Raw genomic sequence first — 23,015 nt, 5'->3', positions numbered from 1 at the left:
GTATTCAAGGGCTGCAGCATAAGGAAGTTGGAGAACCACCATAAGACATACGACAGACTACACCTATTACAAACCTGTAATTCACCCAGTCTTCAATTCCAAAGGAGAAAAGAAGAACCTTCCATAGGTACTCAGACTCTAGTGTCATAGCTGACTACAGTCATGCCATGGCCAGGGCCTCCTTAGTCCTTAGCAGCTCAGTGGCCATGAAGAACTCCCTTCAAAACATAAAAAGATGTGTCTCCCAGAGGCAAAAACATGGTGTGATGTTTTGGGAAAGACCTTTAATAAAAGGTAGGCACCAACCCAGCCAGGGCCCCCAGCTGCTACCCCTGCCCTAACTCTCCCGCTGAACACTAGATATGGTTATTTCCTGTGGATGACATAGAATATAAGGCACTCTAGTGATGGGACAGAAAGAAAAAGCCACCTTCTAGACAGTTTTGCAAATTTTCACAGACAAGTGTGCCATGTGCCAGAGCTGGAAGTGGTTAACTAGACTACTGCACCTAATGAAAGGAAAGATCCCTCTGTCCTCTACAGAATCCAAGGTCAGCAACCACCTCCAGAAACAGCGATAAGTGCTTCATGCCCTGCCCTTCCTACGGGACATCACCTAAGGGACCATTAAGTTGTGACTAAGGAATGGAGGACCTCAAACCAGGAGGCCTGCATGGGATTGATTAATAATAGATGGACACGAGAAATTGAAAATACATCACCGTGGACAAGAGATACATCTTTCTTTGTTAATGTAGTAAATAAAACTAAAGTGCCTGTCAGCAACGTTGTTTCAAGTGCGGCAAGAAATCAGCTGGTTGGTAGGAGCGCCCTCCTGTGTCTGTGTGGTGGAATGTTCACTTGAGTTGGCTTCAAAAGAGGCTTCCTCTCTCATCATTTTTCATTAAGCAAACCTGTCAGAACTTTGAAGACTCTAACCATGAGGCTTCAGCCAGCCCTTTGGAGGACTAGCATCAGGGGGTTTCTGACCTCAGCTAGGATAAAGGCTTCCCTTAAGATGCATTGCACAGTTACATTCTTATAAATGACTGGAGATCCCAATGTGTTTATGTGGCTCCTATCTGTAGATTAATCCCACGTTAAGATCTAGCACTGAAACTATTTTGAAAATTGCTTATTCACTTAATATACTTAAAATAGCATCTTGTAACAGCAAAACATTTTTATGAAAATAGGGGGGCTGTAAGGATGACTTAGTTGGTAAAGCATCTGCCTTGAGACTGAGAGGATATGGTCTGAGCTTGATCCGCAGAAACCGCATGAAAATGCTGTACATGGCAAATGCACGCTTGCAATCTCAGTGCTGGAGAAATAGAGACAGGAGACTCCCTGAGGCTCCCTGGCCAGCCAGCCTAACCTTATCAGTGAGCTCTGGATTCTGTTTCAAAGGAGATGATCAATGTTCCTGAGGATAACTCTCCAGATTGCTTTCAGACCTCTACACACACACACACACACACACACACACACACACACACACACACAGAGAGAGAGAGAGAGAGAGAGAGAGAGAGAGAGAGAGAGAGAGAGCGCTTAATTTCCTAAAGCAAGTACATTCATCACAAAGCCAGCATTATTTTATGTGTTTGCAAATCTCTCTTTAGTGTCTGGATTAACAGAAGACAGCTGATTCTCACGTTCACTTCTGCCCCTAATCCCTTGCCATATTAGGTCACATAGCCTCTGGGAAACTCTGTGTGCTGACAGCGAGAGTGAAAGGGGCAAGCAAAGACTACATGTTATTATGGAGACATTTTGACCTTGGGATTCCCCTGAGATGGTCTTGGGAAACTGAGGGGGATGGGGGCAGATTGTTTTGAGAACTGCTAATTAAGGATGTAGACACACGGGGGAGTGTCTGGAGGATGACAACTTTGTTGGTAATGTGCCTGCTGTGCGTGTGTGAGGACCTAGCTGAGTTGAATCCCCAGTACCCCTGTAAAATGTTGCTTACTTGTAATCCCAATGCTGATATGGCAGAGTCAGGAGGACCCCCCCCCCCCCCGAGGCGCTTGCTGGTTAGCCAGCCTAGTCTAATAGCAAGAGAGAGAGAGAGAGAGAGAGAGAGAGAGAGAGAGAGAGCGCTAGCTCACTGATGCAGGAGCAATTGCATGAGTATGTGTGGGTCAGAGGTCACTGTCCATTATCATCCTCTATTGCTTTCCATATTTATTTTATTTAAGATTATTTAGAGGCCAGCTCTTCCACTGAAACTGGAGCATGTCGACTGACTAGACAGTCTGGCTGGTGAGCCACCCCATTCACCTAGATCTTTCTGTCTTATGCTCCAAGTGCTAGAATTGCAGGCACAAATGGCCACACCCTGGCTTTTTTACTTGGGAGCTGCAGATCCAAACTTGGACCCTTGACTTGCCTTGCAGGCCCTTAACCCGATGAGCAGTGCCATTTGCACAGCCTTAAAAATATTTTTTAAGTGACTGTCTTGGTGTTTGAAGTCTCATGTCTTTCCCCAACCAAAGAAGCTATCGGACTCTGAAGATGGACAAGGTATACACCAATCCTGTGCTAGTCTATGCTCGGGGGGAGGGGGGGAAGAGATGTCCATAAGCAACCACTCTCTGTCCCTTGATGTCCATTGAAGGCAGAGGGTACTGTTCATGGGCTGCATCTCAGCCACCTCTTGCTGGTCAACTACCTTTCAGCCTTCCAGAAACTTCCCTCACCCACTGTTCTGTTCCATGCACCTGGTCCCTCAGCTCTGATGCAGATTTGAGATCTTTTTGACCCATCAGCAGAAGCTGGGACAACAGTTCTCCCTGCTAACACATGGAGGCTGGTGTCTGCATTGTACCCAGAAGCAATTTTGTTCCCAACCCATTCCCCAAAACACCTCTGCGAGGGCCTGAGGGCCTGGGTGCCGGCTCCCTGGCCCTGTGAACTGCACTGGGCATTGCCTGCCATCCGCAAGCTTCACCTGAGGATAACTCGTTCCCCACAGTCAGCTGCGACCTGGGCACAGTCCTCATAGCTAGACACTGACTTCTTGACATACCCAGACTCTGTTTCAGTCATGCCATGCCTCTGTTCTCTGCCACCTTAGCCCAAGTCAGCAGCCATCACTTACTCTTTTTTTTTTTTTAATGTATGAGAATGTTTGCCTGTGTGTGTGTGTCCTGGTGCTCATGGAGTTCAGCAGAAGACACTGATCCCCTAAAACTGGAGTTGTGGAGGGTTGTGAACCACCATGTCTATACTAGGAACCACATCCAGGTCATCTGCAAGAGCAACAAGTACTCTTAACTGCCGAGCCATCTCCCCACCCCCAGCATCAGGTGTGGGGGCTCACAAACTCCTTCTGCTCCATTTACTGCTGGATGGTGTGGTTTTGTGCAGGTCTTGTACAGGCAACCACAGCTGCTGGGGGTCCATGAGTTCTGTCACGTCCAGAAACTGCTGCTCCACCCCAGTAGTCTGAGATTCCTTGGGGGTGGGTGCTAGGCTGATCAGTAGACTCCCAAGGGAACCCAAGTTGAGCACTCAGGTCTCACACTAACTGCTCTCTTCCTAAGGGTGACAGCAGTCTCCAGATCATTTTGTTTCCTTCCTGGCCCCTAGCCTCCATTGAAGCAGCTTGAGTGACTTCTATAGAATGCCACTAACTATCTGTTGCCATCAAAGCTCTTTCCAGGCCTTGCTGGATATGGCAGGGGTCCGACGGCCCTCAGTGTGTGGACACAGTCTGAAGCAGCTACTTGCCTTAACTGAGAGAGAACACTCCTGTGTGAACTGAAAAACGCAAGGAGATTTTGCATTTTAGTTCCCACGATATATCCATCTTTAAATGTATTAAGCCTCACCAAGTGGCTGTGGCACAGGCTTTTAATCCTAGCACTTGGAAGGCAGAGGCAGGAGGATCTCTGTGAGTTTGAGACCAGCCTGGTCTTAAGAGCAAGTTCTAGGACAGCCAGGGCCACACAGAGAAACCCTGTCTTGAAAAAAAAAAAAAGTATTAAGCCTCATCTTCAGTGAGGTAGTCTTGAGCCCACTAAAGCCCACTTGTATTTGGGGATTTCTTTGCACATCTCAAATACCTCTGGGAAGAGGGGCGCCATTTTTCCATCATTGTCCCTCTCTGAGAAAGATTATCCTCCAGGGGAGGTCTCAGCTCTTTAGGGGGCATTGTAACTGCTCTCCATCACAGGACCCCGAACCCTGGAACTTCATCCGTCCCTCCAATCTCAATACATCCTTGCTCATCTCTTCTGGGAAATCCCAGTATCACATGGTCTGATGTCTTCCTTCTCGTACACACCACCCCTTGCCACTGCCCCATTTGACTTCCGTCACTCATTTGGTCTCTTAACTCCTTCCTGCCTTGTGTCCTGGTAGAGGATACTCAGTGGGAAAGGAGGTTAACTCTCCAATCCCGATGATGCTCAAAGACACACTTGCTGGAGTCTTCTGACCCCTGGGGTCCAGAGGTGTTGTAAAGCACCTACTTCCACAGTCCTGATCCTGACGCATGCTGCGAGCCACAAGGTCAGCTCCAGCTTTGCCTCTGAGATACTGGTCACCTACCCCAGCCCTAGCTGAATCCCAGGTCACCCACCTCTCAACAACACTGTCCTGTATACCCTAAGCTTTGGGGAGGGGCCTGCCCGACTGAATGGGACACAGCGAGGAAGCAGAGTCCCTAAATTGAGGGTCCTTCCAGGTTGGGACCCAGCTGGAGGAGCGGTTCACAGGATCAACATATCAGCTGACCAGAGGTGCTCAAGTCTTGTGGGTGGTTTCCAAGCACGGGGTCTCTCTGCATGACAAAATGGTGAGAACCACCATCGTCATCCTCTGACCCCTTACCCCAGGCTCCTCCCTAGGTCATTTTGAACAGGCCTAAAAACTGCAAGGAACCCCTGCTTTGCTGCCACCAGCTCTGTGACCTTGGCCAACTAGTTGTACTAAATGTAGATGCTAGTGTCCAAGCGGTATGCTAGTTACGCAGTCACCCTACTCCAATTCCTGGGGCCTCTGGGCCAAAGACCAGAGTCCCACACTGTTCCTGCCCCTGTAATTATTACTCTTTGGAACCCAACCCTGCCAGCGCAGTTGCTTCTTTGTGAGTCTTCAGAGCAGGGACACCAGGCGTGCTGGGGCAGTGCAAGGATGGGTGTGGGCTATGCACAGATTCTGGTTTAACAATGTCAGGGTTAAGGGCAGGAGGGGGGCCGTTGGGAGGGGGCTCCCCACACTCTTCAGGGCCCTGTTTCCTGGAGTGCATCTGCATTCATACCAGCTTGCTTGGTGAGAATATAGTCACTGGACTACAGTTTCTGTGCCTGCCATGTTTCCCCGCCCCTTGCAAATTTGCAAAGGAAACTTCCTTTTGTGGCATGTGTGTTCCTGAGGCCAGCCAGGGAGTGTATGTTCCTAGTTAATATGCTGGAAACCACTTCAAGGTGATTGAGTGAAAAGGCTTCCGGTTTCTGTTTACCCTTTACTTTGTTAATTGCGCTTTTCAACGGTTTCCAGGACCCTTAGGTCAGAACCCCTGGGGAGCCTGGGTGTCTGCTGGAGAGCTCGGAATAGGCCTTCTTTGCCAACAGCCTAGGCAGCCCCTCAGGGATACTGAGGGTTCGGTTGTGGTCGTTACCACCCCCAAGTGACAACTCCCTTCACCCTTAGGAGGATCTCCACTGCTTTCCCAGGACCTGCTTGCTCTTAAGGGTCCGCCCCCTCCTGGATTCATCTTCTGCCCAATGTTTTTTCCCTTGTGTTCTTCTCCCTGCCTCGGAGACATCTCCAAGTCTTTTAAAGGGACCCAAGATTTCTCCATCAGCCTTAGGCCTCCAGCCATGTTCTTCAGCCTCATTTCTCTCAGGAGAGTCTGGCCTCACAACTACCAGTGTTTTGTTTTAAACTGAAACACAGCTCACACCGAACTGTCTATGCCTTGTCACCCTGGCTGTGTCCTTAACTGGTTCTATATATTGGCCTCACTTCCTCAGCCATATGGCCAGACTCTGACCTTGGCTTCAGCTTGTGTTCTAACTGTCCTTATTGAGAGCCTGGCCATTTGCTGGGCTCTCAGGAACACTTGGAGAATGCTTGCCAGTGTAGCCTCAGGATGGGGAGGAAAATGTGGGCAGAGGCTGTGAGGCTGAAGGGACAGAAGTGGCAGTGTTTGACAATGACCTGAGCTGGTAATGAGTTTATTGGAATTTGGGGGATGGGGATGGGTGTTTGTTTTAGCTTTGGGGTTTTACAATTTTTATTAGATTTATTTATTTTACATACACATACACACACACACACACACACATTGCCTGCACATATGTGTGTGCCCTATATGCATACTTGATGCCCACAGAAGTCAGAAGAGGGCATCAGACCTCCTAAAATTAAGGTTATAGGTGGTTGCGAACCACAGGGCGGGTACTGGGAATTGACCTCAGTGCCTCTGCAAGAGTAACAAGTGCTTTTAACCTCTTAGCCCTCTCTCTAGAGTAGTGTTGTGGTTTTGAGACAAGTCTCTTGTAGCCCAGGCTGGCCTTGAATTCATGTCCTCTGGTCTCCACTTCTCGAGAGCTGGACTACAGCTTCGGACCACCAGAGGTTTTGGGAAGGCAACAAATGCCAGGAGTAGGAAGGGAGAGAAACAGATATGTTAAAAAAGATAAGTAAATGGAGAGAGATCTTATGGGCCACTCACCTCCGCCATGTCCCTCTCATCCGGAGTCATTGAAGCCAGCAGAGGGAGCCATCTACAGATGTCACAAACACCAGGCATTTCACCCAAGCCACAGTCCCCTGTTTCAGACTCAGGAATTCCTACCTTTGCAAACACTACAAATATTACAAATACTATATCTGCATTGTAAGTCTGAAGTAGACTAGAGAGACAAACCAAGGTGGTGTTCAACTCCTTGAAGCCAATGACCTGAGAGTACCCTACAGGTGACAGTCGCCCACCTTAGTGGTAGACGGGACTGCTGATCTCTGCAGCCCTATACTGAGGACCTGAAAATCTCAGTAGCTGCCCCACATGGGGACAAGGGCCACACCTCGACAGGGCAGAGCTTTGAAATCTACAAAATTTGTCTCTCTCTACAAAATTATCTAAAGGAAACAAAATAATATACCCTTTGTCAACTGGAAGACTTAACTAAAGCATTTATTTCTGGTTCCCCAAATGCTCTCTGTGTGTGTTCTTATATAGGAGTTGCCCATGTTATTAGCATTTTAGGGATGAAGACAGATGACTCACTGGGGGGTCAGGAAAAGATCAGGGGTTAATGTCAAGTGTCTTGCCATCTAGTAACACCACATGTCTACCTCTGCCCAGGCTGACTTAGAGTACCAGACGAGGGCCTCTATCCTGATACTGCAAGGAATCATCTTCCTCAGAAGTCCACCCTGCTCCACTGCCCACTGCCCCTAGGCCAGCAAGCATGGCCCCCATCCTGTTTTCTCATCAGCCTGTTTCAGTGCTAGCAACCACCGGTTCCATTCTTGTTGGTTTATCCACTCGGTCTCCTCAGGGATGGGCTGGGCTGAGCACTCGTGCCATGAGCACCTATAACTCAAGAGTTAAACGTTTACCCAGAGTCAGTGTGGCACAGTGGATAAACTTCCTGGGTTCAAATTCCATCTCTGCTTTTGTTAGTTGTGTAATCTAGAGAAAGTGATTTAACATCACTGGGTTCCTGCTCTGTAAAATGGGGGTCACAAGTGATTAAATAAATAAAAATTTCTCTCTCTCTCTCTCTCTCTCTCTCTCTCCCTCTGATGCATACTCCACAGTGTATACATAGAAGACAAAGAAGGACAACTCACAGCCCTTTCATGTCTCCGTGTGGCTCCTGAGAATCAAACTCCGGTCCCCAGGCTTGGCAGCAAGTGTCTTTACCCTCTGAACTCTGTCAGCTCCCATTGTGATGTCTTAACTCACAGTGACGACCATCAAATAAACCAGTATGTACATGTGACCTTTGGTAGTGCCCAGAAATGAATGGATATTCAACAAATCGGTTATCATTGTTGACGTGTCATCTTTGTACGCTGTCTCAAACCCTTCCATCACCATAATCCTAGGTATAAAGAATCTCGGTGTCACACCGATTCAGCAAAGTGCTTGGTCTGCTTGCTTCCTAACTTGAGCTCTTGAAGCACAGAAAGTGACTGATCCAAGGACACAGCACCAGAAGGTGGCAGAGTTGGGACAGTGAGTGCCTGACTGAGGAGTCAGGAAACTTCCACTACATCATGACTGCCTATCTTGGAAATGTTAGAGTGCCTTAAAGCTTTTTGACAACTGGAATTCCTAATTTCAAATCTGCTAGAGGGTCAGGGTAGCAGTTAAATTGGCAGAGTCTTCAACAAGCCCTAGGTTTGATCCTCAGCACTGCATGAACCAGGCATGATGGCGCATGCCTGGTAATCCTGGCATTTGGGAGGCCAGAAGATCGGAAGTTCAAGATCACCCTTGGCTGTAGGGGGGAGGGAATTTGAGGCCAGCCTGGGAGGGAGGGAAGGAGAGAGAAAGGGAGAGAAAAGGAAAGAGAAAGAGAGGGAGGGAGAGAAAGAGGGAGAGAAAGGGGAAGAGAGAGAGAGAGAGAGAGAGAGAGAGAGAGAGGGAGAGGGAGAGGGAGAGGGAGAGGGAGAGGGAGAGGGAGAGAGATTGAGAGAGAAAGGTGGGGGCAATGCCCAGATGTTAGGAACTTTCAGAGCTTGGGATGAAATACTTGGGAGGCGTGAGCTTCCAGGTTTCAGTAGCAGAGACAAGGAGTGTGAACTATTGCTGTTCAGTGCTGTCAACTAATACGCATCACCTTCACCCCTCACACAGGACTACAGATTGCAGAGTGCAGCCACACAGTTCTCACACAGGGCCTTTTGAGCAGTCGCACCTAAGTGCCAGGGCAGGAGACATCCAGAAAGTGTCTTCATTCACATCCTGATGGCTGGTGCTGGTGGTCAGTGAAGACCTAGAGAGGAGCTGTCAGGCAGAACACCCACTTGTGGCCTCCTCAACTAGCCTGGGCTTCCTCATAACATGGCATCTGGTTCCACAAACAAAAAGAGAGGAGGTGAGAGGAGTTCAGGCGTTTGGAGGCAGGGGTCTTTCTTCTGATCTAGCTTCCAAAGTCGTAGAGCCATTGCTCCAGTGACTTCCGCTCACCAAAGCAGTCACAAGGTTTCCCAGCATACGAGAGAGGTGATACCGACCACCACCCAGTAGGAAACACGGAGAAGCACACATGAGATGGATCTGTATACACTGTGTCTCTAAACGCGCTGAAATTGGAAGTGCAACGTCCATTTAAATGCAACGTCAATTTGAAAATGCAGCCCGACATACAAACAGGCTCCTCTGGAAGAACTTTCCACCAGGAAGGAAAAGGTGACTGTACCAATGAGTTTTATGTCAACTTGGCACAGGCTAGAGTCATTAGAGAGGAGGGAGCCTCTGTAAACTGGGGCTATGGGCAAGCCTGTGGGGCATTATCTTAATTAGTGATCAGTGGGGGAGGGCCCAGCCCACTGTGGGTGCAGCCATTGCTCAGCTGGTGGTCCTGGGTTCTATAAGAAAGCAGGCTGAGCAAGCCATGGGGAGCAAGCCAGCAAACAGCACTCCTCCATGGCCTCTGCATCAGCTCCTGTCTCTAGGTTCCTGCCCTGTTTGAGTTCCTCTCCTGACTTCCTTCAGTGATGGACTACAATGGGGAAGTGTAAGCCAAATAAACCCTTTCCTCCCCAACTTGCTTTTGGATATGGTGTCTCATCATAGCAATGGGAAGCCTCACTAATACAGTGGCAAATGGCAAACTGAGACCATGACAAGGACTCCTCCCTGTAGTCATGTCTGACAGTAGTTCCTTTTAGGGAACCAGCCAGAAGAGACGTGATTGGCGGCACGATCGACTGCTTTGCCAAATTGTCACTGAAATAAAGAAGATGAGGGCTGCAGTGACTTCCCCATCCAGACTGTTCTAATAACATGTAATTTGCTCCCCTGCTGTGGCCAGCAAGGGCATGTGTTTGGGGGATGCCAAGTTACCTGAGGAACAGGCTATTGGCCTGAAATCTCCACCTTATATGGAAGCAGACAGCTGTTTAATCTTCCCTTTGGCAGCTTCTTTTCTGTAGATGAAAATGAGATGTGTGAATTTGCCTTTAGAACCCTTGAGGCAGCCCAAGCCTGGGGAAGGGCCCTCTGCTGCTAGTCTATTGGTTCTCAACCTGTGGGTCGCGACCCCCAGGGGTTATACATCATATATTTCTATCATGATTCATAGCAGTAGCAAAATTACAGTTATAAAGTAGCAATGAAATAATGTTATGGCAGGAGGGGAGGGGTTCACCACAACATGAAGAACTATATTAAAAGGCCACAGCATTAGGAAGGTTGAGAACCACTGGGGTAGTCTTTCTCCTAAAGTCCCATTCCCAAGCCTTGCAGCCCCAACAATCCAGTCAAACCAGCTAAGAATCTTCCTCCCGGGTAGCATAAATACACTGGGTCTGACTCCTTCCCACCCCTTACCCTTACCCTGGCTTCTCTCCTCAACTTCCAGACATGCCGGGGTCCCCTGTGACTCAGTTCTGATCACAAGCCAGTCTAGCAGGCCCTGCAAAAGTTATTTCTTAAGACTGAAGTCACTTCAGTGCAGCCTGTCCTCTCCATTTCCCCACAGCCTCTGAACCAGCCAGCCTGGCTTCCTTCTAGCCTCTCTCGCCTCCTGTTCCCTGCTCCTTCCTCTGGAAAACACAGCCTCTTCTCCCAGAGGTCCTTACCTGGGCAGTGCCCTTCTGCAACAGCCACAGAGGAGATCCACTGTGCCTTGGGGTTCGGTTCACACTCACTCGTAGGAACTGTTCCTGTTCTGGGGGCGGTAAAGCCACAGTGAGAATGGATCCCAGGAGAGGGATCCTTTAGCAAGGGTGCTTGCATCTGTACTGGGTGCCACTCCTTCTTGTGAGCTACTTTCTTGCCCCTGGACTAGTTAGTAAAGGATGCCTTCTGACCTTCCAAGATTCCTCTCCCCGAATGTCGTCTGCTCTCCCATAACCACCCTCAGGCCCTCATACTGCAGGACAGAAATGAGACCTTGAAGCTTTCTAAATGCCTAGATAAGTGATTTCCCCCAAAGAGCTGCCAGGCTTAGGGAAATACTAACCACTGCCGCCCTATGCCATACTACAGAAAGTCATCGAGATTTGCGTGACACGCCAAGCTTAATAGGAAAAATTTGAAGTATATAATCTTGAAAGTAACCCGTATGGTCAAGTGAGAAAACTGAGGTTGAGGGAAGCCAAATACGTTGATTGTTTTATCGCCTTAATCAACGTTGGCAACACTGTGAACCCAGGTCGTCTGTTGGCAGACTCTGGATTAGACACCACACCGTGATTTGTTGTATCCTGAGCTCTGGGTCTACAAAGGAACCCAGTCTCTATCCTAACTTTGCCCTGGTGTGGAGGGTGGAGAGAGGGCTGGCAGGCAAGAAGGGATCCCACAGAGGCGGGGGTTAAGGGTGGGGACAGCCGAAGCTGCATGTTTCCCTGGGTAGTTGGAAAACAGGTACTAAATGTGCAAAGGAGCAAAATTCCAAAGACGTATCTGAAGTCCAAGCTGTCAGCTACTGTGACAGTTCTGCCTGAACTGCCCTTATGACTTCCGAGGTCACTTCTCTCCTGCACCCTTCTGGAAATGTCTTTTTTTTTTTTAATGAAGTAGAACGCACATAAACCTTAGGGCCAGGTTCCTCCCCTGACATTAAACAGCCACGTGACCTCAGGAAGGTCACCGTCAGATTTTCAGTTTCCTTTTCTGCGAGTGTGGATAATACCACCTACCTGCTTGTGACTGTAAAGACTGAGCCCTTGGGTACAACCCACTCACTGTGCAGTATATGAAAGGCATATCGATGCTGACAGCACTGCCTGGCTTCCTCAGGGGGCTGGACACTGTGGTTGTGTTGACCAGGCCCAGAGTGTGGGAACTGGCTCATTAGAATCCTCAAGGATGGCCATGGGCTGGCTGACAGATGGGACCAACACTGTGTGTCTCCTTGATAGCGGTCACCATCTGGGGGCAAGGGATCCTCTGAGGAGGAAACGCAGCAAGCAAACTTTTGTTGTCTAGGATGGAGCTACAGGGAAAGGACAAATGGGCCTCAGGGAGGGAAGAAGGCAGCGCAGACCCCTTCCCACAGGGTTGAAACCAACACAGAGCTGCAAGAAAAGCAGGGACAGAAAACGAGAGCAAGACCTGCAAGCGCATGCCCTGCTCAGGGTTGGGTCAGGGTCCAACCTGCACTCAAGTCTCACAAGAATGGGATAGGGTTAAGGTGCCCAAGATGGGAGAAGTCGTCCCATTTAAGGAGCTGTGCCTGCATCTTCTCTTGGGTTCTCTTAACTACCCGATCAGGGTAGGTACTGGGAGCCCTGGTTCCACAGCAAGAATTTGGAAAATGATTCAGGAAGGTGAGAGGCACGATTCAAACCCAAGACTCATTATGGTGTCATACCATGTTTCCCTGTACCAGAGAGAGGGGAAGGAGAATGGTGTGGAACTGGGTGGGCCAGCGGCTTGTTTTTCTAGAATTCAACCCCAGGGCACTGTGTGAGAGTGCCCGCCTTTCCCCTGGCAACAGGGTGGGAGTATGGGGCAGGAAAGGCAGGTTTCCTGTCCCCTTGGGCACTGCAGAACCAGGCCAGACTAGGAATTTCCTGCAGAACGGGGCTGTCACTTGCAGGGCAGCAGCTCTTCTCACGGCCTTGGACATGGCCCTCATCTCCCATGTTCAAGGCGTCTGATAGGTTCCACCCTAGGAAACTAACTAACCTCCCTAGGATGCAGCACAGCGAAACATGGAGCTTATCAGATGCACGGGTGGGAAGCCGCATAAAGATGACATCATCTCCAACCAAGGTGAGTGTCACTGTATTTGGGAGCAGGGCAGTGGACACAGCTAGGGAGCTCCACTCTGCTAGCCTGTGTCATCACAGGATCAAGGGAATCCTGGGGGCCTTCTGAGGGCTCCCTCAACCACTAAGAGGTATGGACTGAAAACCCGGATAGAGAGGGAAGATGAAGAAATGGCTCCCCGGGGACCACCAAGGCTGGGTTTGTTCAGAAGTGTCAGTCAGAGGCCACACTAAGGTTTGGTTCTGGGTAGCTGCCCCACCTATTCCCCTAGGCAGCCCTCAAGGGCCAAAAGGCCACATTCCCATGCCACTCCTGCTGGAGGCCAGCCAGATTCAGTCATAACTTCTCACTGCCCTGCCAGCCCCAAGCCTGAAGTGCCTCAGGTTTGGTCTGAAAGGAAATAATCAATTTCAGTTCCCTGCAGGGAGGGCTCAAGGTCAATTCACTGAAAGGACTCATACTCACAGCAGTAGACCTACAGAACTGAAGCCTCTTCTGGTTCCTGCAGGCTCCTTTGGGCTCCTGGTAAACAGAGGAGGGAGCCCTAACCACCACCTGCACCCAGGAACTGAATAACAAGTCTTTTGAAGATAACCTCACGTCTGGGGAACAGGATGTGAATTGTCTGGAGACCCTTTTATTCATTCATCAAATACAGGTGCATTAGAGTATCTGCCTCCTCCCAGGTGCTGTGTGTGGCAAAGGCACGCTCCTGGCATGGTGACAGGACTATTATGAACAGCCAGGGAAAGACAGGAGGTTTCTGAAGGAGACTGTCCAGTTCTGTCATGTATGACCCTTAGTCACCATTTCTTAGCTTCTGCTGGAGGTTGGATTAAGAACAGGCCTAGATGTTGAGGCTATGTGAGAAAAGAGATTCCAAGCAGCCCAGGTCACCTGGCTGTCCTGGAGGCTGAGACAACATGGCCATCTATCCACTCATAGGCCTCTGTGGCCAGGATGGAGAGACGGCAGTTCATGAGGAGAGTCGAGTTTGCAGATAGAAGCACTCTACAGTCCCTGTACTAGTGGCCTTTCTTGAAGGATCCAGCAGTCGAGATAAGTTCTCCAGACCCCAGTCCTACCCTAGGATCATCCTTAGCATTTTCTCACCTGCCATGGCCAGCAAAAAGAAGGCTTCCTGCCCCCCAATCCCCTAGGGCTTCCATACTGCTATGACTATAAGGCCAGGCACCTCAAACTATCTTAGAAACATTAAGGTGGAGCATTCCAACTGGACACCCAAACAAGGCCTCAGTCAAGACTCATCTCCTGCTAAAACTAGGCAGGGCCAGTTCAAAGCAGATGAAACCAGGGGGAGGAGCAAAGGGCATAGGTCTCTCTGGTGTAAGGAGTCAGCATGAAAACAGCATGCAGTCTAGGCCCAGCTTGAGGAGTCTGCTTGGGGGGGGGGGGCGGCGTGTGGAGCTCAGGGATGATTTCTAGTCACCCAAGGGTCTCTAAGGGATCAGGCACATCAGGGACTGAGCCCTGCCCTCCACAGTACTAGGACCTGTCAGATCTAGGGTAAATCAGTCCACTTGTTAGAGCCTGGTTTCTGAGTGAGTCATGGCAAACAAGATATCGTGATGGGCTACCAACCCTATTGGCAGCAGTGAATCACGTCACCTTCCCAGAGCAGCCTCTTTTCCCTCCCACATGATACAGGAAGAAAAGACGGGTGGCTGCTGGGGACTCTAACTTCTGAGCAGTGAGACTAGAATAGTAGACAGAGAGTCAGGGACACTGAGGACATAGGGTAAGCATTCTGGTGCTGCTTCTAGCCTGCTATGGACCTAAACTGCTCCTTCAGTTCAACCACAAAATGCTCTCTGCCTAGCCCATCCTTCTCTCCAGATCCAGGGAAAATCAGGCAAATTAACCTAGCAGGCACAGAGCAGGCTGCTACATATATGTGCCATGCACACATATATACACACTTCTCTATATGCATACAAATTCTTATATGTATATGAGCACTCATGTATGCAAGTACACATTGGATCTAAATACATATGAACATATACATACATACATATATACATACATACATACATACATACATGTGCATACATAAGCACCTATGTATGGGAGGAGCTCATACCCTATTGACAGATCAATATTATCTAGTGAAGCAGCTCTATTATGTAACTCACAATCACAGTTAGGACAATGATCCCAAAGTCACTGGGCCTTAATTCCATTTGACTGTCCTCCATGCAAACAGGGGAGAGGCCACGTGAGGATATAGTGTGACTATGGCCATCTAGAAGAGTGTCCTCAGAGGAAATTGCCCATCAACTCCTCCATCACCGTGCTCAGCCTCTAGAACTGTGAGCAGATACTTCTGATGTTCAAGGGCCCAGGCTATTGTTGCGGCAGACCCAGGAAACTTAAAACAGTCCAGAAGCCACCAGGCTGACTCACAGGCTCCTTGCTTGTCCTCAAGCCCTCAGGAGCTATTGTCTTGAACCCAGCTCTGCTGGGCAAGGGTTAGCTCCTCTCTCAGCCCTCACTTTTAGCACAGGCTCACCCCACTCTCCTCTGAGTAGCTCCTTCCTTGCCAATTGAAGGCAAGTCATGGATGGGGTTTTTAAGCACCAGGGCACCTTGGACCTCTCTGTTCAGCAGCTTGAAACATTTGTTTTGCCCTAGGCTGCTCCCTGGACCTTTGGCTGCCTTAGTCTCTTACTCCAAGCTCCGGGCCTGACTGCAGCAAGTACGGTATGACCCACCCAGAGCTCTCTCTTGGCTTCTCAGACTTCTTCCAGGGGCAGAAGCACCAGGACCAGAAAGAGGAGCAGAAATGGGGTAGGGTAGCTGATCTCTCCTCAGGCAAGAGCACCTAGCAGGCGAAAAGCAGGCTGTGCACCCATGTGTTGTCCACACAAACACATGCATACCTATTAGCTCCCATGTACATATGTAATCATGCACACACATGCACATGAATACTTGCAACCAGGTCAGAAATTTGTGGGGGGAAACCCTTTCGAGCTCTCTTCTATGCACCCCAGAATGGAGAGCCTCATGGAAGGAGTGAGCCCTTCCCCACATGTCTGGCCAGCAGACCTCCTAGCTCAGCAGGCCATCAGGAGTCTTGCTATACAGAGGTCAGAGCCTTACTGTGCCAGTGATGACCAGCTCTGGGTCTGGGGACTGCTTGTGTCACTGAGCTGTGACAACCTGGTTACAGAGGAGGTCGAGGCTCTCTCTCTCTCTCTCTCTCTCTCTCTCTCGTGAATGGCTGCCCTGCAGTACCCATTTGTTTGTTTATTCAGTGAGAATTAATGAAGCACCTGCTTGTGCAAGGCACCGTACTAGGCTTGCTCCAGGAAGGGTGAGTAAGCTGTGGAAAAAGCAGCTGCTGTGCAGGGATAGATGGATGACTAAGATGGAGATGAACAAGTCCTTTCTCTGTAAGCAAGTGGGTACCTGATGAAGAGGGAGATAGACCTACGCACGCACCCCAATAAACCGCCTTCTCAGAAGTTCGTTCTTGGCTAGGCTGTGTCCTAGGAGAGCCTGCTTGTTTTTCAAGCATGTTTGGGGTTGGGGCTCAGAGCCCCAGTCACAAAGATCTATGTGTTCCTTGATCTGCCATGTAGAAATGCTTGCTCTGTGTCACCCTGCAGGGAGGTGTGAATTGCTGATGAAAGCTGCTCCCTGAGACTCTGAGCACGTGAGCTCACCCCTCTGGTTCCTCAGGCTACTGTAGCTTGAGGGGTGGACATACTAAGGGTCTGCCAAGGCCTGAGCAGACTTCTCTGTTGGCGAGTCCGAGACGAGCAAGGACCATGACTGTTGGTGTTCATGGTTGGGCCAGAAAGCACTGGGTCCCTACATGCCTACAGAGAAGACCCATCCCATTAGACAGGCCGAAGCTCTGGTTCCCCAAGGGACTTACCTCTTAGCCACCTGCTCCTTCTTAGCCACCTTCAAACCAAGGGGCTGAAGGCGGTTCAGGAAGAAGTGCAGAACGTGCTGACCGATTGCATCTCACTGAGTCTTTTAAGAGATGTCCTTCTGTGCCTGATATTTTCACTCTATGTCTCTTCTCTCTCTTGGCATATCACCAAGAATCCTTTCATTGATTTGATGTAATCAATGAGTTGATCTGCATCTGTCCCACTGACCCGAGTTCCCATCTGAAGCCAGCCTATCAATGAGCAGAAACCTTCCCTCTTGCATGAACAACATGTCTCTCGTGAATCGGTCTTGTGCCACATTTACCTGTGTCTCTAGAAGCTCTCCCATGGCCATGCAGGCTTTAGGAGTGGCCACTCCTTTACAAATGAGGATGGATGCCTCTGCCAAGGGTCCTTTACTCTCCAGCAGCTCCAGTTTTCTCTCTGTACCATGGCAGTTTCTTCTATGAGATCTGCAAGTCGTTGTATGTCACTAACGATGGGAATACCTTCGAAGAAGTGCATTGTTGGGTAACTTTGTCATTGTGTGAATGTCCTAGGGAGTACTTACACAACCTAGATGCTATATCCTATTACACACTTAGAGTAGATTGGAGAGAATGGCTTAGCCCATTGCTACACATGGGAGAGCATGTTGCCATAGGAAATACTGCAGAAAGCTATAACACAGTGGGACGTTATCTGTGTATTTGGATATCTCTAAGCAAAGAAAAGGTACGATACTAGGTGATAGGGCTTTTTCAACTTCATTATGATTTTTTGGACCACTCTCGCCAGACATAACCTCACCGTGCAGTGCATAACTATCATATCTTCACACTCTATCCTCTCCATGCCCACCACAGTTAACCATATGTTGCCAGCACTCCACTAAAATGTTCTAGTCAAGGTCTCCAAAGGTGCTCATGTTGCTGGCGCCATGATGGCTTCCTGTTCAACTTGCTGGCAGCATTTACTGGCTGCCAAAGTCTTTTCACAGGAATGTTCTTTGGGCTTGCAGTGGGTGGGTTCTCATCTCTCCTTGCCTTTCCTCTCTAGATCTTCTTCTCTCTTCTCTTCCCGTCTCTCTTCCTTTTTGTCTCTCTCTGTGTGTCTCTCTCTGTCTCTCCCTTCTTCCCTCCCTCCCATATCTCAGGCTCATCTTTGGGCTCAGTCTCTATGTCAGCCCTTGGTCACAGACGTTCAGTCCTCCCGCAGACTCCTCCACCTAAATGATGTCATTGTTCCTCTCAGAGCCACCCTATTTGTTGCCTCCTACACTTGTGTCTTCCGTTATGATTTCTCTACTGAGAAAAAGGCTCACAACATGTCACCTCCCTTTGGCTATGTATCAGGTTTTCAAGATTAGCACTGATAAGGCAGAACTTTCCATTTCTGTCCCCACCCCAACCTGGTCTTTCCAGTCTTGATAACAGCAGGAACACACATTGGAGTTTAGAATAGAAAGCATCCCAGTGGCTCTTAAAACACACCTCAGTGTGGATGGCTCCCAAGTTAATGTGGGCCCACTCCTGAGACACTGAGGAAGGATGTAGGGTGTACAGACTCTTGTCAAGTTACAAGTGGGTTACATCTCCACAAATCCATTGTAAGTTGAAACTATCATGATCCAAAGTGTATTTAATGCGAGCAACCTGCTGAATACCAGGACATAGCAACAAGCACACTGCAGACCATACAGATTATGTGCGTTATAGATGGCCAGGAGGGCTCCTAGCACACGCATGTGTACAAATATTCTCTGTCTCTCTGTCTCTGTCTCTCTTTCTGTCTCTATCTCTCTGTCTCTGTCTGTCTCTGTCTCTCTGTGTCTGTCTGTCTCTCTGTCTCTCTCTCTGTCTCTCTGTCTCTCTCTCTCTCTCTCTCTGTGTGTGTCTCTCTCTCTCTCTCCACATGTTCTCCCACCCTGCCTCTGCTCAGGAGTGACCCCAGTGTACAACCCTTCACAACTACCATAACACTTTCTTCTTTTTTTTTTCTTTCTTTCTTTTTTTTTCCGGAGCTGAGGACCAAACCCAGGGCCTTGTGCTTGCTAGGAAAGAGCTCTACCACTGAGCTAAATCCCCAACCTCAGCATAACACTTTCAATTTCAGGAACTCCTCTGCTACTTGGAAGGAACCACAATATCCAGAAACTTCTACCTTCTCCCCTAATCATAATCTTACAGACAGGCAGACCAGGATGAGGACGTGCAACCCAAATTCCACAGATGGGCCTTTATACTCATTCCTTCATTTATCCCGTTAGCACTAACTCCTGTGTCTGGCAATGAGCTATGGTGCATAGAATCTGAGAGAGTCAGCCATTTAAACCCAGGTCTCTGTAGGCAGTGGAAGTAAATAAACCGAGTCATGGTCCCCAACTTCACATGACTCAGCATGAATTTTTGCCCTGACCTTGGTGTGAAAGTGGTGGTTAGTCACTTTGAATTTAAGATCTTGTTGCTTTCCAGGCTAGTCATGTGCAGCATGGGCCTCCTTTGTGATGCTGGGCAGCGGGTGAGCCTGTGATGGCAAGAAGAGGCCACCATGGTACACAAGGTACATCCTCTATATAAATGTTAACCATGGTGACCAAAAACTGGAAGGGACGCCAAACAGAACCTTAGAGGTCCCTGTTCTGGGACTCCGTATAGAAGAACAATGCCAACATGCACATTGGCGTTTATGCCACTAGATGAGCAGTTCACAAACTGTGGGACAAACCTGTTGGGCACCTTGAAGGACACCTCTTTTGAACATGTGCATGAGAAGGCTTCCTGGGGTGTCATGTCCAAATTGAGACAGAGAAGAAGGTGGGGTCAGAAGAGGCAGAGGCAGAGGCGGCAGGGTGAGGGGTAAGAGGGAGAGGAGACGGGGAGCACTGACTGCACAAAGGGGCCCCTCTTCCTCTCTGGGATGCTCACAGGAGGAGAGCATACTCTAGCCAGCCCATCATCAGGACCCTGTTTATTTCCTCATATATTCCTTCATCGATAATTCCTATGTCTGAATTATAATGGCCCATGTAGAAGCTGGAGAGACAGGAATGAGTAAACTCAGGTTTCTATAGGTGACAAGATAAAGCTGAGCTATGACAGTAATTGTGAAGGACGTCCCAACTCAAGACTACACCCTTCTTCACACAGAGGGCATTGCTGGGGCCATCACCACACACACCTGGGCTCCGGGGTGCTTTCTAGCCATGCAGAAACTTGTCTCTGAACTGGTCCTGCTGCCTGAAGAGCCTGTCTTTCTGCTCAGTTCTCCTGCACTCACCACACACACGGACATGCACGCCGTCTCTGTGTGCACACGCTCACCCGCACACACAGACACACACTTCACTTCTTCTCTCACCCTGCCTCCATCCTGGCGGTGACCCCAGTACAGAGACCTTCACAACCAGCATGACACTCCTAACCTCAGGAGCTCCTCTGATACTTGGAAGGAACCACAGTATCTAGAAACTTCTGCCTCCCTCTTCCCCAGTTGTAATCTTAAACACAAAGCAGGAAGAGGGAACGCAGTCCAAATGCATATTCTACATAATAGCTTGGCTCGGGCAGACTTCTTGGAAGAGGCTGTCACCTGGGCCTTAAGGAATCATGGGATAGTGAAAACAAGGAAAGATTTTGGCTTTTTGTTTTTGTTTTTTAAAGACACAATAAATTTGACCTTTCAGGATGCAAATGACGATAAGGAATCTACTGGTGGAACTTACAGTTGACCTGGCTTCAGGTAGCAGTGGATCCAAAGGCCAGGGTAATGTCACCAGCACTCTGTGTCTACTTCTGCTTCCCCAGTGTGTTCTTACCAGATCAGAGACCTAACTGATCACAGCATGGAGCTTCCTCAAGAGCTCCACCAGGAAAGCCTTAGAGGACTCTGATTGGCCCAGTATGAAGGCACTGCCCAATTCTGTACAATCCTTATGACTGGGGTATAGAGTTCCCTGATTGGCTAGCTCTGAGACTGAACCTACTTCTCCAGCAGGCTAGCTCTGTGTGAACTGCAGGGGGCGGGCATAAGGAAGGAGGCTCTGTTGTTGTTAGCACAACTGGGGTGGTAAAGCAAACAAACAGAACTCCAAATCAATAGCACTCAAGGACCTCTGCCTTGAATAGCAGTACTCTCTTTGATACTTCACACCTCTTAAGCTCCTGTATAATGCATCCGGCTTGTTTATCAGGAGATAATGCTAAGCCCAGTGTTCTTATCCCTGAGTTAGTTTCACAGTAGGGCAACAGCACATCCAGATGTTAAACATGATTGTTCTGTTCTCTTGTAAAAGGGACCAAGAATCCTGTGGAGTCCCGTGAGAGCTCTCAACCTTCCTAATGCTGTGACCCTTTAATACAGTAAATGCCTCGTGTTATGGTGACCCTCAACCACAAAATTATTTCACTGCTACTTCCTAACTGTAACTTTGCTACTGTTATGAGTCATAATGTAAATATCTGATATGCAAACCCCGCAGGTTGAAAACACTGGGCTGCGGCAATGAATTTGGAGCTCCCAAGTAAAACCTTCCTTAGAAGACTGGGCAGGACAAGGGCACGTTTTTTCTCTGCATTAGTTGAAGGTGTCTTTGAGCTGGAGAATGATGCAGGGGGACAGACTGGATGACCAGCTCCATCTTTGTGTGTTGACCTAGCAGCTGAAGGTTAGGCTCCGGTGTCACTGAGACTTCCCAACAGGCTTCTGATGCTAAGGCTTGTGGTTCAGTAGAAAGAGGTCGTGTCCTTCTCCTCTGCCTGAGGGAGAAGTGAATCCTGCCCAGGCAAGTCTGTGTTTCCCCTGTTTCCCATGTCTTATCATGTGGGATCCCTCTGTTGCAACCTTTATGCTTCATCTTTCCCAACTTCTGCCTTTTGGGATGCTTGGACAACACCTCTGAGCTGTGACCCTATCTCGGCTCAAGGGTATTGTTTTAGCCACTTTCAGTGGGGAGGAGAGAACTATTTCAACTCGTGCTTTAAGGAGAAACCGTCCATCACAACAGGGAAGGCTGGGGGCTGGAACTAGCTCTTAGCTGTGGTGGCAGGATGTGATGCTACTTTCTCACATCTTGGTGGATCAGGAATCGGTCAGCTTTGAACCAGAACTGAGACTGGGCTATCGGCCATAAGAGATCCAGCCTTCAGCAACCAACGTCCTCCAGCTAGGACCTGACACCTAATGGTTCCTCACTCAACCTGAGCAGATAGCACCACCATCTGGGGACCAATAGGTCAAATACATGAGCCTGTGGGAATTTCAGATTCAAACCACGTCAGGTACCTTTCCTTCAGCCCTCCAGAGTACAGCGTCTTTGTCAAATGTGGACTCTAGTCATTGGAACGTTCATACGTGATGCTTCTCACACTATGGGCCTGTGGATTTCCAGAAAACAGACTTTGTTTCTTCTCCTCAGTGTATTCCCGTGGATCCACCAGTCATTTATGAATTCATGCTCAAGGGCCTGTTAGAGGCAGAGAGATTTCCCTGGAGCTGTGTGTGGTCCGGTAGAGCAGACAAGCATAGTAATGACACAATAGGATATTGGCATGTGCTCAATATAGCAAGGGCACAGGGATGAGCGTAGGGATGGGAGGAATGGAATGGAAGTCACTTCACATCACCCCAGGCCAGACTCTGGTACCACTGCTTCATTCACTTAGGTATTTGTTCTCCTTTCTTCAAAGTGCTTTAAAAGAGTGTCAAATTTAAAAGGTCCACTTCACGTGCCCCCCCCCAGAGGAACCCCGTATCTTACCTTTCATACCACCCAGACATAGCATATTTTATGCAGAAAACAAATTTGTACACATACACGGCACACACACTCTTACAGGAATGGTCACACAATATTCTTCATCCTTTTTCTTGTTTGACACCTTGAGAGCTCATTCCAAACCGCGAGGAACATGCCAATCAAGTGCACGGTATTAGCATAGAAACGTCCTGCTTAGCCAGCCGCCTATATTGCTGGATACTGATTTTTAAATTGTTCACTATCTACAAATATTATATAATAAATAATCATGTATATAAATTATTTTTCATGTATATGTAGACATCAAAGTGTTGAATTAAGGACACCCAACTCTTAAAAACACATGACAGAGCTTTATAAAGTTTTCCTTCTAATCTACAATTAGCATAGTCCTCTGCTGTGGCCAGAAGACCCAAGCAGGAGGAGTTAGAGAAGG

At 48.8% G+C, this 23,015-nt stretch overlaps 2 long non-coding RNA genes across 3 annotated transcripts; one reads left to right on the top strand and one right to left on the bottom strand.

The window, feature by feature from the left end:
* Positions 1-6,176: 6,176 nt before the first annotated feature.
* Positions 6,177-20,687, bottom strand: LOC148005140 (uncharacterized). Its single transcript, XR_015622917.1, has 3 exons — positions 20,546-20,687; positions 17,272-17,330; positions 6,177-7,752 (listed from the first exon to the last, which is right to left on the bottom strand). It is a non-coding gene; the product is annotated as an uncharacterized LOC148005140 (long non-coding RNA).
* LOC148005139 (uncharacterized) lies at positions 12,696-22,858 on the top strand. Of its 2 annotated transcripts, XR_015622916.1 has the most exons (5): positions 12,696-12,916; positions 13,422-13,571; positions 19,296-19,383; positions 20,507-20,586; positions 21,302-22,858. It is a non-coding gene; the product is annotated as an uncharacterized LOC148005139 (long non-coding RNA). The 2 variants fall into 2 exon arrangements; XR_015622915.1 differs by lacking the exon at positions 13,422-13,571.
* The last annotated feature ends 157 nt before the right edge of the window (positions 22,859-23,015 follow it).

Source organism: Rattus norvegicus, chromosome 6 (genome assembly GCF_021556685.1).
Source record: "Rattus norvegicus strain SHRSP/BbbUtx chromosome 6, alternate assembly SHRSP_T2T, whole genome shotgun sequence".
Lineage (NCBI taxonomy): Eukaryota > Metazoa > Chordata > Mammalia > Rodentia > Muridae > Rattus > Rattus norvegicus.
The sequence above is the reverse complement of the archived record's forward strand: the minus strand, read 5'-3'. Positions and strand labels throughout refer to the sequence as shown.